This window comes from Strongylocentrotus purpuratus, unplaced genomic scaffold (genome assembly GCF_000002235.5).
Source record: "Strongylocentrotus purpuratus isolate Spur 01 unplaced genomic scaffold, Spur_5.0 spur5_scaffold_9, whole genome shotgun sequence".
NCBI classification, from domain to species: Eukaryota; Metazoa; Echinodermata; class Echinoidea; order Camarodonta; family Strongylocentrotidae; genus Strongylocentrotus; species Strongylocentrotus purpuratus.
In genome coordinates, this window is record NW_022145615.1 from 8,786,873 (window position 1) to 8,804,189 (window position 17,317).

At 37.6% G+C, this 17,317-nt stretch overlaps 2 long non-coding RNA genes across 2 annotated transcripts; both read right to left on the minus strand.

Annotated features, from left to right (window-relative positions):
- Window positions 1-11,593: 11,593 nt before the first annotated feature.
- LOC115920699 lies at window positions 11,594-14,662 on the minus strand. Its single transcript, XR_004062468.1, has 3 exons — window positions 14,529-14,662; window positions 13,535-13,653; window positions 11,594-12,285 (listed from the first exon to the last, which is right to left on the minus strand). It is a non-coding gene; the product is annotated as an uncharacterized LOC115920699 (long non-coding RNA).
- A 2-nt stretch (window positions 14,663-14,664) lies between these two features.
- On the minus strand, window positions 14,665-17,022 carry LOC115920700. The gene is made up of 3 exons (XR_004062469.1): window positions 16,938-17,022; window positions 16,217-16,516; window positions 14,665-14,906 (listed from the first exon to the last, which is right to left on the minus strand). It is a non-coding gene; the product is annotated as an uncharacterized LOC115920700 (long non-coding RNA).
- Window positions 17,023-17,317: the final 295 nt, after the last annotated feature.

Consider the following 17,317-nt stretch of genomic DNA (forward strand, 5'->3'; position numbering starts at 1 on the left):
TATCCACTCTCCTTCCCCATGCAGACGATGCCCGTCCGTTAAGCTGTAGTATCGATATCGTCGAATCGATCCGTATCCTCATCGATAGGATATGGAGCAAGCACTTGAGATTACACGTAAAATGTAGGTCACTGGATATTTCTTAAATGGTTCAATTTCATAGGAGACAGGTAAGGACATAGGGTCGATGTTAGCTTTAGCTTGATTATCGAGAAACAGATATTTGCAAATATTTTGGATTGTTGTGCAAGAAGTAGAAAACTGAATGGAGACAAAGGGAAAAGTGGAATGCTGTCACAGATTGGAAGCATTGCGGAAACGGAAGGACCACCCCCTTCTTCCCTGAAGAAATAGTCTAATAAATGGTTACACGATGATATTGCAAGAGAAAGGTGATGGTGAATGGGCAAATTTCCATAGTTGTTATTTTGTGGTCCCGTCGAACTTCTACTCAATAATAAATCAACTACAGAAGTTGCAGACATTATTTTAGGGAATCTTCTTTGGCATTCGAATAAACCTCGTAGGACATTGAAATGCAGGACAATAGAAATTGATTTTATATTATTTTTCTTACATAATGACATTAACGAATATAATGAGAAGTAAAACACTGCCAATATCTGAGAATGGTTACCTATAGTTCAAGATTTCATTCTTATTTGCGAAATAAGAGTGCCCTTTAAGCCAGGAGCGTGGATACTGCGCCTAGAACGTTTAGCCAGTACGTCAAGCAGATGCGTTTAATATGCCGGACCATTTCTAATATCAGTTGTACACAAGATGTCATTTTCGTTTGCGCTAAATTGTCTGCGCCAGCCACGCGTTTGAAAACAATTAGCCCATACTCTATAGATATCAAACACATTTTGTGTTCATAAGTTTTTGAACAATGCCACTCTGACATGGTGTGCCGAAGACCCCACTAGTCCCTGATACCATCCTACCGCAAACAATGGCGTCTCATAATATGCACGATCGTCAGTGGGCACTGCGCGTTCTCAAGCGAGTTTGGCGTGCTTGGTGTGAAGGGTTTTGAAAGTTACCCCCTCTGAAGCATTGACTCTTTCTTCTTGATAGGTGTTATTTTTTTAGTATGAGTAGGGTCGATGTCAAAGCCTGGCAGATGGTCTTTGATGAGATTAATTCCTTGATTGCCTTGCTGCACGTGAATGCTACCGATATTGAACTGATGGCCATGTCCATACCATACTTTTCATCGATTCTAACCATACCGTCACGCAATATCTTTATCTGACATGATATCATAATTATTATGGACACGGTAAACTTCGTGCTTTATAAAACAGCGTGTTTAGTCGGCAGTACAGGATCTTTATTAATTTTCTCCACAAACCGGTGTGGTTATAATGACAGTATGGATACACCCCGAGGGTTAGATGAAAGGACATGCATTTATCAAGGACATTAATGTCAGTTAGATCTGGGATGTAATGTGTATCATCTATGACATCTGAAGGACATTGCAAAGTATGCACAATCATAACAGGCACAATATTACTTATGAAACAGGGTAGATTAAATAGTGGGACATAATTGATGCGCACGGTTGACGTTGGAGTGAACTGACTCTCATACGAGAGGTCCCGGATGTTATTCTTGCTGGGTGTTGTCGTTGTTTTGTTGTTGTTGTTGCTGGTTTGGCTATAATGACTTTAGCTCTATACCAGGTGGTATCAAGACGTTCTCGGGACGTAACAAGTTTTCATATACGTTGCACGTTGTCTTGATATTTTACAAACATCACAAGAACGTTGTTTTTTGTGTCTTTACTGGGAAACGACTAACATCGTTCATAAGCGAAAGTAAAAACATCGGCAACAGTGCGTGGCGTTGTACTGAGCGGGAGAAAGCACACAGGTTCTAAAGTCCATATCCCAGTGATATGATATTCAGCATTTATATACATTGAATAGAGGTGTCGAGTGGGTTAATCACTCTACTTTAAATGCGAAGGTCGTGGATATGAGCCCTGGAACGGCACTAGTGGCATTTTGCAAGACATCTAACTACATTTGTCACTCTCCACTCGGGTGTTTAACGAGTGCCCGGTAGAATACGAACGTTAATGTAGCTAACTTGGCAAGTGTACACTTTTAAAATGGCGCCTTGCAGAAATACTCCCCAGGGAGCGGATAAGCACTTGAATCAAATGATCGGGGTAATAATAATCACAATGTAAAGAGCTTAGAAACGGAGTACGAAGCGCTATACAAATGCGACTATTAATTTTACTTAGGGAGTGAGATACAGTTATATGCCAAGACAGATACGGAGGGACTTAATATCCCTTCTTTTTAGATATCCATCGTGACGATCTTTGCAACGGAATATGCCTTAAGGATCAATTACAACACCTTGGTTCGACGCGTGTATGCTTCAGGCATATTAATAGTTGGGCTCAGGTAGGACACATGTAGAATTTGGCTTGTAATATGGCGCCTGGCCAGAATACTCCTCAGGGAACGGAATGTGTGCGGATTAGCAATTCAATCCAATGACCGGGGTATTATTAATCACGATGTCAAGCGTTTAGAAACGTAGTATGAAGCGCTAAACAAATTTGACTATTATTCTTTACTAAGGAGTAAGATACAGGTGTATCTAAAGGTCGATATATACACTGGGACTATAGTGAGCTCTACCATCGCGGTGATCTTTGCGACGGTAGATGCCTTACGGATCAGCGCAAAAGCGACCTTGGTCGGACGCGTGTATGTTTACGGCATATCAATGACAGCTTGGAGATATCTCTCCCTCCAAAGACATCATCAGCAATTTGCAGTGATGATGACTTCGTACAGAATGATGACGTGTCTACCCAAGGTGTGAGTTAAAGGAAATAATGAAGTATTGAAAGATGTCAGGAAAGCAAATTGAAATAAACTCACATTCGATTTAGATCACGAACACAGTTATTATACATTTGGGACTGCGCGGTCTTTTTTTCTGATGTACCCGCGATTGGCTCATTTTTCTTAGCTCTGTGTCTTGAGCAGCAGTGTATTTTACTGGAAATTAACTTCTGTGTTCACTTGATATAGCTTCAATACTCGAACTTTTATTAAAGTCATTCCTTTTTAGCCTGTACAACTCCGTTTCAAGAATGTCACCTATATACCCACCAGTAATTATTCTGATGTTCATATGACGAAAAGAATCCTGAGGTAAAAACATTCGAGTTCGGGTGGGGGTTGCTTGCCGAGTAAGAAAACAGGCCGGGGCACGTAGTAAACATGGTGCGTGCATTAATGTTGCAACATTAATGTAAAGGTGTAAGTCAAGTTAAGTCAACCCGCTCCTGCCACGGGGCATTGGAGTCATATTTTACTTGATCGGTATTCAGCTCGTCCATGTTGATGCCCTACTTGAAAGGGTTTGTTACGCCAGCTGAGGCGGTAAATGGATGAGATAGGAACATGCAGCGAATAAACGCTACCTTACCAGCAGGATATGAAAGCGGCTTCTAGGGGACTTCACCAGAGGTCTAGGGGGGAAAACCCCTTTCAAGCCCTTGCGATTATATACGCGGAATTAGATGGCTTTAGTGGGTCAAGTCCAAGGTATTTGGTGAATTTGGTTTCCCGTATGTCACAAAGTACTGTAGAGTTCTGGGCCCCGTCGCATAAACAGTTACGATTAATCCCAACTTATTTACGAGTGATATCAATCGCAACTGTGTACATAAACCTAGGAGACTGCTCAATTGCGATTGATTAGAGGACTTGTGACTGATTACGATCAATCGCAACTCTTAAAACGACGGGGCCAAGAACATATATTGTTTTTTTTTTATTTCGTATTTGGTGTGATAACAGCTCTAGTAAGGCTTTCAACTTGATACCAGCGTCAGATATATACTAATGTGGTTTGTGCCGTACGGGATAAAAACTTGGACATGTCCTGTATAGCAAACTAACCGAAAGGATCCAATGGGAATTAAAGATAGAAAGAGGTGGTATCTCCTGTCCGTTGCACACGAGGCGTCCATTTGCTGACGTTAGACTGCGTCAACAAATCGCATGGTCTTTGACGCATCATGTGAACATGGCATCGAGAGATATAAGACTACAGGATAAAGAGTGGAAATATTTCTTTGAGTTTCTCTTGTATGCATTAATCACTTTTAGAGGCTTGCTTAGCATAACATAATTATGTACGACGGGCATAATGATTATTGCACTCAAGGCGTCATTGGCATAAAGGAGAATTCGGTCAGCGACAGGACGACTTTTTAGGCGCCATGTGAGATTGATACCGTACTAGTGCAAACTTTTCTTTGAATTTAATGGCTTATGGGTTAATCGCTTTCACACGCTTGCTTGTCCTAACATTTTAAGTTGTGACCTTCTTGGTGACAGCATGGACCACTTTACATGTATCTTCTGCATGGCCCCCCTACGCAGAGTTGAGTTCCTGCGCCGCGCCATATTCTGCAAGAAACTGCGCACACCCTACACTTGTGTTGACGAAGTGCTGGAAGTAATTGTGTTGAGAGGGGAACCGTAGACGTCAGGGCCACAAACAGAGAGCCTTTCTCAAACTCGGTTATCGATTTGTAACATGAAGCATTGGAGTTTATCAAGAAAGTAGAGACGGCAGGAGACGACCTGGCAGCATCTTTTTGTGATAGAGCCACACTGTGATAGAGCCACATTATTATTATTGATGAAGCTGCGTTGTCCGGATTGCTGCAAACCCGTTTTGACTGAGGTCAAAATGATGTGTCCTTCCAAATTTGGGGCGGGGTGGGGGGGGGGGGCAATACTTAGTCATGCCTCCTTAAAACTTACTTAGAATGTCTCAAGTACACCACAAGTAATGTCCCTGCTCACATTTTTTTTACCCTAGATCTGCCATTGTTTTTTTTGTGGCATTTTTTTGTTGCTTTGTTTGTGTGTGTGTCTGTGTGTGCAGTTTAGATATTTAGCGGCAGTGGCCCTTACCCTTTTACATAGTTATGGATTCACCCTATTGTCCTTTCATCTCCCGTGCACCATTGTTTATTAAAGTGAGCCTGTTCACATTCTAAAATCTTTTGTTCGCTTGTCATCATAAATATAAACTGCAATTATATTGAACATAATTATGAACATAGTCTTGATTGGTATGTTATTGTCGGCCATTTTGAATGGTCTACGCTCTCAAACTGTGCGTACTTCGTATTTTATTCCTGCCTCATCATCAACATATGAAAGATAATGGATATAGGATACTTTTAGTTAGCGCTGAACCTTTGCAAGTATACTAGAGTGCATTTCGACAGTGTGTGTAATATGCGGGGGGGGGGGGGGGGGGTAAATATAGCGCTTCTCTATGAATCAAGAAGGTGTTGAGCGTGTGCATAATCAAAATAATGGTCAAGTCACTTGGGACGATTATGAATCGGCTCGAGTCCATCCACCGACAGTCAGGTCCTAATGCACCGACGAATAATTACACGGAGAAGTAGATAGATGCGACTGAGAGCATGCTGAGAGAAAGAGGGAGAGTCGGGGTAGAGGGGTAAAAGGGAAAGGGAGAGATTTCATGGGAAATACTTTGGTTAGGAATAGAAAGAGGGGATGGGGATAATGATAGAGTGGGGATCGATGAGGCCGTACAGGTCTTTGGTGAAGGAAAGAAAGGCACACACACAACAAAAAAGGACCCCCAAATTATGCTCTTCTACCCGTACCCCGTCAGAAATATTAGACGAAGAAAAAAAAGAGGGACCTTAAGATATATTTCATTTTAATCATCAACAAAATTCTATTCAATTTTGCCGCCGCCGCCCCCCCCCCCCCTCTTAAAAAAGAAAACGCCCGAATCCGCCACTGCCTTTGAGAGCATTATGTATATGTATCAAGGATTTTCGCTCCAAGCATAATGCCATGGTCTTTGCGTGTGGGATTTTTCCATTAAATTATTGTTAAGTGCACATTTTATAAAGGCTCTTTCCTTCAAATGTTAAAGTCACCGAGTTGACGTAGACTGCAAGGTGATTGATGCAATACGTCCATCGGATTCAAGTTGAACAGTATTAAGTGAAATCTAAATGAAATTTAACGAAATGACAACAAAATGGTTATCAAGGAGCGAAACATATGTTATTTTAGGTGGAAATCATAATCCAAAATATTTATAAAAAAAATCATCCCCTCTCCCTCTCCCTTCTGCCACCCCCGTTCTCTCTCTCTCTCCCTCTCTCTTGCTCTCTATCTCTCTCTCTTTCTCTCTCTCTCTCTCTCTCCTTCGTCCCTCTCTCTCTCTCTCTCCCTTTCAATGTTTTATCTCTTTTCCTTCCTTCCTGTACCTTTTTCTCCTCAGAGAGAAGAATAAAACAATGTATTGTTCATGTACATGTTCTTAGTTTGGCAATTTTCTATATATATATATATTTTCCGTGACAATATTTTGCTGAGAAATCACTATAAACTACATACATTTCGTCCGCTCGGCAACTGTATATCATGCAGCACTTCCACGTTTCGTTGACAGTCTGCCTTATGCTAATCTAAGTCATATATTATGCTAAAACAATAACTCGTCTGTCTAAAATAATCGTCCAATCTCCTCCTCATAAAATATAGATGAGTTTATTAAGATGGATATCCAAGACGAGAAATACTGTAACATATGCCCCTTAACATTACGCGTCTAATTAAGGTCGCGTCCCCGCAACATATATTACAATTTGTGTCCTTAATGGTATTGTATCCCTTTGCACACCCCAATACAAATAATGATAACGATTATAATAATAATCGTAATAATACATATAATGTTTATAATCAAGGTAATGATAATAATAATCGTAAACATTGATGTAAAGAGGATAATAATAACCATAATAATAGTAATAATAATAACACTAATAATATTTCTATAAAAATGGAGATGTTAAATTAATAATTAAAATAGTATTACAAATGTAGTACAAATGACAATGATAATACTAACAATGTTATAATTGTATGAATACAATGGAGTATTTAAGAAAATACCGTTTAACAACTTCCATCCAAATACAAGATCTGAAACCTCAGTATTCATGGAATAATCAACCATTTTATATTCCTCGTTTGAGTTCAGGGGAGTTGCCAAATATTTGCTTTGATAAGAGGCGCCATATTTTTAACAAAATCAATTAATAAACAATCTGTTTCATATCTAATTAATATGTTATTGTTAAAAGAAATCCGTGAAATTAAATATATCTTACCGATTGATTTTGTCCTGGAAATCGGGTTTGTCTTCGGTATACAAACCCATTTGCTCAAATGAATTGTCACTTCAGCAGAATATACATGTACATGTATGGAACATAATATGACCGGAATTTAAGTTGGTAAATTGCATTGCTGATTATTGCCAAATTGTGTGACGTTTGAAAAGGGCGTAAAATGTGATTGAATTGGAATGAGAGCAGGCATATTCAGATTATAGCTCAGTATAATAATGACAAGAAAAAGAATTCTTAGGCGGCCTGATGTCTCCCAAAAACGTTGAATATTTGATCTATGCTCAAAAGCTTAATTTCAATAAGCCATGTCTTTTTTTGAGCAACCATTGAACCATTGCGTCATCTGTCTGTCCACCAAATCATGAGCTACACCAGAAACCTTAATTCGCATCAATATTAATCCACCCTTCTAGGTAATACCATTATAAAAAATAATCCAATGTGTTTTTGCCAGTGTTGCTTCTTAAAAGGACCCCCCCCCCCCTTCACCGTAGGCCAAGGTCGAATAGTGACACGTATAAATTTCCCTGGAGAAATTAGTAAATTGCTTGATATTCGCCTTGAACCAGAAACCTCAATTGGCCTAGTCGATGATTCCTTATTCGTCGTAACTGTTTTCTAAGATGTATCGTTATTTTACACAAGCTATACTTGTTACATTTATATTGACTTGGCCACTTGGGTTATGCATTGCGCAGGCTTCTTATTATAAGGATAACTGTTTCATTTTCTGTCTGTCAGCCAAATTATATCCTAAACCGGAAAGTTTCCTGTCTTTAAAAGGTTTTAAATAAGAAAAAAATTGTCGGAAAAAAGTAACATGGACTTCGTTCTTGTTTTCATTTTTACTCAGGATATAGGCGATGCAGTTTACAGTGTTTCGTGAAGTAAAATTATAGCTGTGGTAGAATCCGGGTGAACTCATTTTGGTGGAACCTTTTCTAAATCGAATGCAATGGAACAAAAATGGCTTATTGTTTTGTCTAACAGAGATTTGATTTCTACCATGACTAAACCAATACGAACTGCAAATTAGTAGATAGGTATGATGTGAGTTGAGCACTGTTTATCACTTGCCTCATATCATATTAGCTGCATTCTTTACGCCTTAAATCGTGTGTCTATTACTCTTAATTTGCTTAGTCAAATATTTTTTCAAAATGTTTAAGATATACCAAACAAGTGCATTTGAATGATAAAAGTGATTTCTTCTTCATTGAAATACTATTGGAATGGCAAATACCCCTTGGGCTCTCGCAAACTTTGTCAAATCAATTTGGGAACAGAGCCTCTTCTTTCTCTTTGTGTAAGCGGCTGGAATTTCAGAGCAATGGAACCTAATATGCAGATCTATGTGTATTGAGTTGAATTTTTTAATCGAATTCATTCATTTTGATGGAACCATTCCTACATTGAATGCAATGGAGAAAAAAATTCTAACAAAGTTTTGATTCCTAACATTCTAAATCCATACGAACTGCAAAATAGTAAAAACGCATCATGTGAGCTAGCAAAATGAGTTTTACCTTCAAATCTGGCTGATGGAACTGGTGCGAAATCGCCATGCTGTGCGTATAGCTTTTCTATATAGTGCATTGATTTAAAATGGCGGCGAAGCTTTACATGAATCGATAGGACCGAAATATAAATACGTTTAGGAGGATGGTCTGATGTTGTGAAAACAACATTAAAGAAAACATCTGTAATTTACTTCATTTCAAGTCAATGCTTTTTCGTCATTCATTCGTGAATATTTCGTACATTTGGTACATTAGCATATTTATAGACAATGGACAATAAAGATATTCAACCAATATGTTTGACTACACACACAAAATTGCTATGTTCATTCTTAAAATGTAATAACTTTAGAATAAATTAGGAGTAGACAATATTCGGTACATGATGTTAACAACAAATTATTTCAATCTGGACAGCTGAAATCCAGATTTACACCAAAATTGTTTAATTTTCAGGTTCTGGGTTTCTCTTTTACTTTTCTTCAAGGCTATGTGAAAGATACCAGTAGCCAGAATCAAATTATTGTTACCCTTTTAATGATGGTTCTGCTTAATCTTAAATAAGTTCATGAATTATAAAATCATCAATTAATAAATTACACATGAGTTGTTAATGCATTACAGAAGCCACAAATAATAAAACAGCCACTCATTCATTTGTTTTGGTAATTTTATTTTTATTTGTAAGGCAAGACATTCAGTATTTAAAAAAATGCTTAGTACAAATAACATGATAATTTCAGAAATACAAACACAAAAAGAAAATTACAAGATATATGACACTTATTAATACAGTAACATTGATGGGATATGATAAATGCTACATTTATTAACTGAGCACTAAATGGTATAAGCGTTATACCAAACAACAGAGAACTAAATGGTATAAGCGTTATACCAACCTACAGGGCACTAAATGGTATAAGCGTTATACCAATCTACAGAGCACTAAATGGTATAAGCGTTATACCAATCTACAGGGCACTAAATGGTATAAGCGTTATACCAACCTACAGGGCACTAAATGGTATAAGCGTTATACCAATCTACAGAGCACTAAATGGTATAAGCGTTATACCAATCTACAGAGCACTAGATGGTATAAGCGTTATACCAATCTACAGAGCACTAAATGGTAAAAGCGTTATACCAACCTATAGGGCACTAAATGGTATAAGCGTTATACCAACCTACAGGGCGAAAATTTAGCAACGACTCAAAATACTTTAAATCTTTTTTGATAAAAATTGACATTTTTTTAAAATTCTAAATTTTATTTTTTTCCAAAAAATAGGATTTAAAAAAAAAAAAAAAAAAAAAAAAAAAATTGATGCATGATATCAAACAAATATATCCCTCAGCAAATAGCACTATTGGAGTCACCTCTTGCGCATAGTCTTAACCAGAACCTCTCCAGACAGTGTATATTTGTATACTACAGAGCACTAAATGGTATAAGCGTTATACCAATCTACAGAGCACTAAATGGTATAAGCGTTATACCAATCTAGAGAGCACTAAATGGTATAAGCGTTATACCAATCTACAGAGCACTAAATGGTATAAGCGTTATACCAATCTACAGAGCACTAAATGGTATAAGCGTTATACCAACCTACAGGGCACTAAATGGTATAAGCGTTATACCAACCTACAGAGGCGTACGCAGGATTTTTTTCAAAGGGTGGTTTTAAAATCTGAAAATTGCGCCAAAAATTTCGCAACAACTCAAAATATTAAAAATCTTTTTTGATAAAATTAGACATTTTTTTTAAATTCTAAATTTTAATTTTTTCCAAAAAATTAAAAAAAAAAAAAAATTTAATTAATTTTTAATGCATGATATAAAACAAATATACCCCTCAGCAAATAGTACTATTGGAGTCACCTCTTGTGATAGTTTTAACCAGAACCTCTCTAGACAGTGTATATTTGTATACTACAGAGCACTAAATGGTATAAGCGTTATACCTATCTACAGACACTAAATGGTATAAGCGTTATACCAATCTACAGACACTAAATGGTATAAGCGTTATACCAATCTAAAGAGCACTAATTGGTATAAGCGTTATACCAATCTACAGAGCACTAAATGGTATAAGTGTTATACCAACCTACAGAGGCGTACGCAGGATTTTATCCAAAGGGGGGGGGGGGGTTTAAATTCTGAAAATCGCGCCAAAAATTTTGCAACGACTCAAAATATTTTTTTAAAAATTTGATAAAAATTGACATTTTTTTTTAATTCTAAATTTTATTTTTTTTCACAAAAATGCGATTAAAAAAAAAAAAAATTAAATAGATTTTTAATGCATGATATAAAACAAATATACCCCTCAGCAAATAGTACTATTGGAGTCACCTCTTGCGCATAGGTTTAACCAGAACTTCCAAAGGCAGCGTATTATTTGTATACTACAGAGCACTAAATGGTATAAGCGTTATACCAATCCAAGGAGCACTAAATGGTATAAGCGTTAAACCAATCTACAGAGCACTAAATGGTATAAGCATTATACCAACCAACAGGGCACTAAATGGTATAAGCTTTATACCAACTTACAGGGGCGTACGCAGGACTTTTTCCAAGGTGGGGTTTTAAAATCTGAAAATCGCGCCGAAAATTTCGCAACGACTCAGCCAGCCTGTGAATAAGCAGGGGTGGGGGATGGGGGGGGGGGGGGGGGAGGGGGTTAAGACTACATCCCATATGCAAACAATTTTGAGATAAATTTATACTCATACGGGAAAAAAATGTTTTACATTTACAGTTGACATGGAATTAGTCTGTCTCTCCTCTGATATTTTCTAGATAAGAACTAGAATAAAATATTTCAGTGCAGTTTCAGGGCGAACAATTTATCACATATACATGTTACTTAAAACTTAATGTTCGAAAGTTCATTTGTTATCTTAGTGATGATTTAAAAACAAATCTTTTTAAAAATTGAGTTGTATGCTTAAAAGAGAAAAATTGAAATTCCTTTATTTCTATTACCAAAATTTGTCTTCAATCACTAGCGTCATGAAAATCCTTGCAGAATTGTGTGTTCATCGAAAACCATATGTCAGTACGCACTCTATGTGGAATATTGCCATCAAATTGGGGGGGGGGGGGGTCCCAACACTATAGAAGGGCTTTAACTAGGCCTGAATACCTACTTCAAATAATCCATATATTTCTCCTTCAATCGAATCACTAACTGAGGTGGCAGTTTGTCTCTTGCTGTCAGAGTGAAAGGAAGGAGAATTACACTATCCCTTGGAATGGTCTCAACCCAAACCTGCTTCCAGTCCCGCTGTCCTGTGACAGCAACCATCATCTTCTTCCATTTTGTTGCCAATGTCCCTGTAAACCATTCTAGTACAAGGACATCCTCCCTGACCTTGTCCACATCTTGTCCTTGTCCTATCTGTGGTCATTGTGTGCTATACGCCTCGCGGTAGGTGGCCACCATATCTCCCTCCAGTATTTCTGTCCTCTTGAGCCTTCCTCGCATTGGGTCCAAGATGAACCTGAGCAAACAGACAAGCATAAACCAGGTGATTGAACAAATGAAATGTATAAAAGCTGCACTATATGAATTTATTATTATTATTATTATTATTATTATTATTATTAATGTGTAATATGTGCGCATGTATTAACTATCCGTACATGTATCTTTGAATAATTGGAAGTTAATTACAAGTTGTAGAAAAAATTAACTGCATACAGTTGAGATATATGGCTTCCCATATGACACAATTGCCTCAGACTTATTAACTTTAAAGGGACCTGGTAAATTGTTTAGATAAATAAAAATACTGCTAAGATAGGACTTCAATGCTAGCTGTACAATTAAAGACAATCTGAAAGTTCGAGTGAAAACAGAACATTACCAACAATTAAAATGGGGAAAAACTGATCTGATTCATTTATAAATTCTCCCAACTACATTATATTAATTAAATTGAATTCAAGGTTAATTTAAATTGTTACAAAGCAAGGTATACATGTATAGACTCTTTATACCATTTTAAACATTTGAGTCATTAATGATTTTGAAAGCAATGTTTTATGTCATACTTACAAGGAAAAACAGTTGGGAGAATTCAAAAATTGGCAGGGAGATTTTACACATACCACTTTCAAAGAAAAGCTTATAGTTGTGGTTTGTGGGTTTTTTTCAGGAAATTTGCATTTTAGAGGGTTTGTACAGTAGTAGGAATATAATAAGTAACATTTCATATTAAAATTAAGCATTTTTTGTCATCAAACTTCAATAATGCTACCAGTTCCCTTTAAACAGTAATCGCATTTAAAGATACCCAATTTGATAGAAATATATCTTTCAGTTCTGGTTGTATTAGCATCTAATTGTTTCATGAACTTTGACCAATGATCTTTCTACCCCAAAACTTGATCATATCATCCTGACATAGCCATACATGCCAAATTTGTGTATGCTCTCCTAATCTGGTCTGAAGTTATTGCGTTAACAATGACATAAAGCCTTCAACAGTGCCAAATATAGAGGTTTTTGTTTTCATACTGTATTTACATTAGGGAACTGTAATTTATGGAACTAAGATAAGTATGGTTCCTAATGTGTTCCTTCTTACATTTTCAGGGGTTCAGGGGGCGACAAATCAAAATTTGAGGTTGCAAAAGTGAAATGTGTTTTAGGTTGCATCAGAAAGAATGTAATAATGAAGTTGAGCACTTCTATAGTATAATGGTAGTCTATGATTGATGTGATAATATCTGCATGATAGAAAATACCTGTCTGTATGGTTTTTCCTCTGTGATGTCAGCATGCACTTGCTGCTGTGGAGCATTCACTGGTTGAGTGCCTGCTAGCATTAAGTCGCAAATGGGCCACCTCACTGTTGCATCGTCTTCTGTAGATGAATAAAGAAGTGCACAGAACTCATCTTGTATTCAAGGAACTTAATAACATAGTTTTCTGTTCACTATATAGTGCGTGTACAAATATCAGATATAAATCCATAAAAATTAAGCAAATAAATTGAGTATTATACAAAATACACAACAACTAGAGATTTCGCAATCTGTGTTGCCGCCCAATGGAAATGCATCCGCTGGCAGAGGCAGCGATTTTGGTGTCTTCCTTATGTTCAAAGGAGGGACAAAGACTGCGCAAAGCCTCCGCCATAGAGTGATTTTACAAACCAAACCAGAAGAATTTTTTAATTCAAGTTTGTTTGCAATCCATTAACAGGTTCTCAGAATATCGTGATTACAAGCTATTTTTCATATACATGGCTCTGCAAGACAAATACATGTCCTGAGTTTGATAGTAATCCATCTGTCAGTTCTTATGATAATGCGTTCACATGCTAATTATAGGCATACATAATTAGCCCCACAACATGACCCAGGTTTGGCGGGAATCTCTCAATCAGTTTTTGTAGCAGAGGCATTAAAATATTGATTCTTTTGTGAAATCTTTTAGGTCCAGCTAATAAGTAGTATAATTATTCAATTTTGGTTTTGTGTGTGAGATTCACACACACACACAGGTTGGTAAAAAAAAATCTTAAAGAACGCGAAAAGAAAAACACCCTTTTTTCAAGTACCCTATTGCTTTAAAAACAAAGAGAAGGCAGCCAGCTTTTGGTTTCCTTTCAATTTAATGACATTGTCAAAGTATTGCCATTATTGCCAAGATTTTTTCAATAGGTAACATGAAATAGGAAATTGCAATTAGCCTAGGTTTATAGAATATAGAGATTATTTAAAGGGATTTATTCACCTTTTTGAAGATAATGAGCTCCATTAAGAGAGAGAGAAAGGCAAAGACGTGTCGATTCTTGTTCTCCCTTGCTGTCTTGTCTAATCGGAGATACAAAGTTGGTGGAAGGGAGTCGGTGCAGTGGATGAGAATGTTGAGGTTGCTGTCATGAAGGTATTCTTTGATGTCGATATGAGTGTGTTGACCACTTCCATCTACAATTGCACCAGTGATGTGTGTGTTGAGTTGGTCCGTGTGGCTTAGGGCTTTGGGTGCTGGGTGTAGTTGCGGTATTGCTGTGCAGTGTTGATCCATATCCCATCGATGATGATGCTCAAATATTTGTCTGGGCTTGCCTTCGCTTTTTGAATGTGCTTGTAGTATTTCTGTCTCTCACTGCTGCTGAAACAATAAATTAGGGAAAAGAAAAGCACTATTGAGGATATATTCAGTACATATTGTTGAGGATTCACAGTACAGTCAAACTTGTCAAACAACCTTCCTGAGGAAGCTGGCAAAAGTGGCCTTTGTGGACAGGTGGTCATCATAAAGAGGTTCAGTAACATGCGAACCGCTCTAAAAATTGAAATTTTTAGTGATCTTTTTAAATAGTTGAGCTTCAAAACAGGGTTGACTGGAAATAATAACATATTTAGAGATCAGGGTCCTTCACAGAATTCCTAGATTTTATTTCTTAGTACACAACAAAGCATGAATAGAGGCCTACGTGCTTCTGGGGGCTTAACCCTCTGGACCCCATGCCAATTAGTGTCCTGCCAGTGTCACAAATAAGGTATCAAATAAGCTCATCTTACTGTTATTAAATGCCTAAAACCCATGAGCTCCCCCTTGGCCCCACCTAGGGCCCTAAGGCGAGCCCCTGGATGCTCATCTGGTGGTCATATTTAAAGCCTAAAACCCCTGAGTTTCTGAGGGCATCGCCCCCTGGACCCCACGTTATTTAGTGTCCTAACAGTGTCACAAATAAGGTATCAAAATATGCTCTTCTGAATTAAATCCCTAAAATCCCTGAGTGCCCGGGGGCTCTGCTCCCTTGTCCCCACCAGGGGCCCCAATGCGGGCCCGTAAATACTTATCTGACCATTATAAAATGCCCCAAGATCCCTGAGTTTGATGGGGCCCTATTTGGTGGTAATTTAAAGCCTAAAACCCTCTCAGTTTCTGGGGGCTCTGCCCCCTGGACCCTAGGCCAATTAGTGACCTGCCAGAGTCATGAATAAGGTATCAAAATATGCTCATCGACCATAATTAAATGCCCATACCCCTGAGATCCTGCCCCTTGACAATTTTTGGGCTTTGCCGTAGGCCCCACGCCAATTTCCGCTAAGCTCTACCTTTGAATACTTTAGCCTTCCCCAACCCACATTTTTCTGCTTAGGTTGATCCTTCACGTCTGCAGGTGCGAAGAAAATACTGATCGAGACAACAAGAACAAGAGATGGAACTGAAATCAATCTACATGATCATTTGTACGGTAGCAAAATTGTGTGTTGAAAAAAAAGGAAACAAAATTTGCATGAAGGAATGAAACGGAATAGAAATACCGCAACATCTTGTGTTTTTACATCAAAGACTTAATTCCATGATGCTAAATTGTAGGTCAACAATTAAAAATATCAAAAAAGTACTTTCGTAGGATGGCATCCTACTATCGATTTGTAATCACTACCTGTAATAATAAAACTCACCTATGAACCGTTTTTGCTAGTAGTAGAATCTTGATCTCACAATTCCAATCACCTGGTACCAGGCTGTAGCACACACCGGCTCTAGACCAATGCTGAATGAGAACTGAAAGCTCGCATCTTCAGCTTGAGAAGAATGAGTCCTGAAGTACTTCAGAAGCTATATCCGCTGATCATACAAAGATTTCTCCTTGAAGGCTGAGCGGGCTGCAGCTGCATCTGCTCGTGTCACTATCACCAGGCAATCGAAAGAGCAGCATCTTCCACCGAAAACAGACAATAAAGTCTCACCACCAGTTTTGACTAAATAAAAGGTGCACAGAATAATTTTGGCTGATATAATAATAATAATATCTCCTTTCACATTAATATGTTACAATTTAAGTGAAATTTGGCCATCAAATTTTTGGCATATTTGGGGCTCCCAACACTTCAGAGGGGCTTTACCTTTATATATTCTACCGGTAATCAAAGATATCTAAATTTCATATTCTTCAATCAGACTCTTTCATTTCTCCTTTTCAAAATTAACAGAACATGTTTTCATATAAATTTCTATAACACTACTGCTATTTTAAAATCACCAAATTTACTTTCTGCAAAAAAATTCCAGCTTGGCCTCGATGTCATTTAGTGTATGTTAATGCAACACAATCAAAATGGGGAGGGGGGTACATTGTGCATTCACTCTCCTTTTTAGAGCCATTCATGGAATAACACATACCTGAGTTACTGGCAGAAAAAGGCTGGGCATCCTCATCAGCATCACTTTCAAACTCTAGCTGTGACAGTATTTCCAGGGGGCTGTAGACCTGTTAAGTTCAATTCAAATTATCAAATACAGTAAGCTACATTTATATCTGGTCTTATAGCATTTTCCTTATTAACTAGCAATCTGGATTCTACTTGTACCCATGCCATGGTAGAGTATCCCTTTTGCAGGTTATAACTGCTGTAGAATTTTGCAGGAATTATTCATGAGTATTTAATTTTCACATACATGAATGTCCTGTCTGTGAAATGCAGAAGTTAGCAGTGACCTAGAATTAAAATGAAGCAATGAAATCTCTTTACTTTGTAGACTTAACATTTAGACACTTTGGA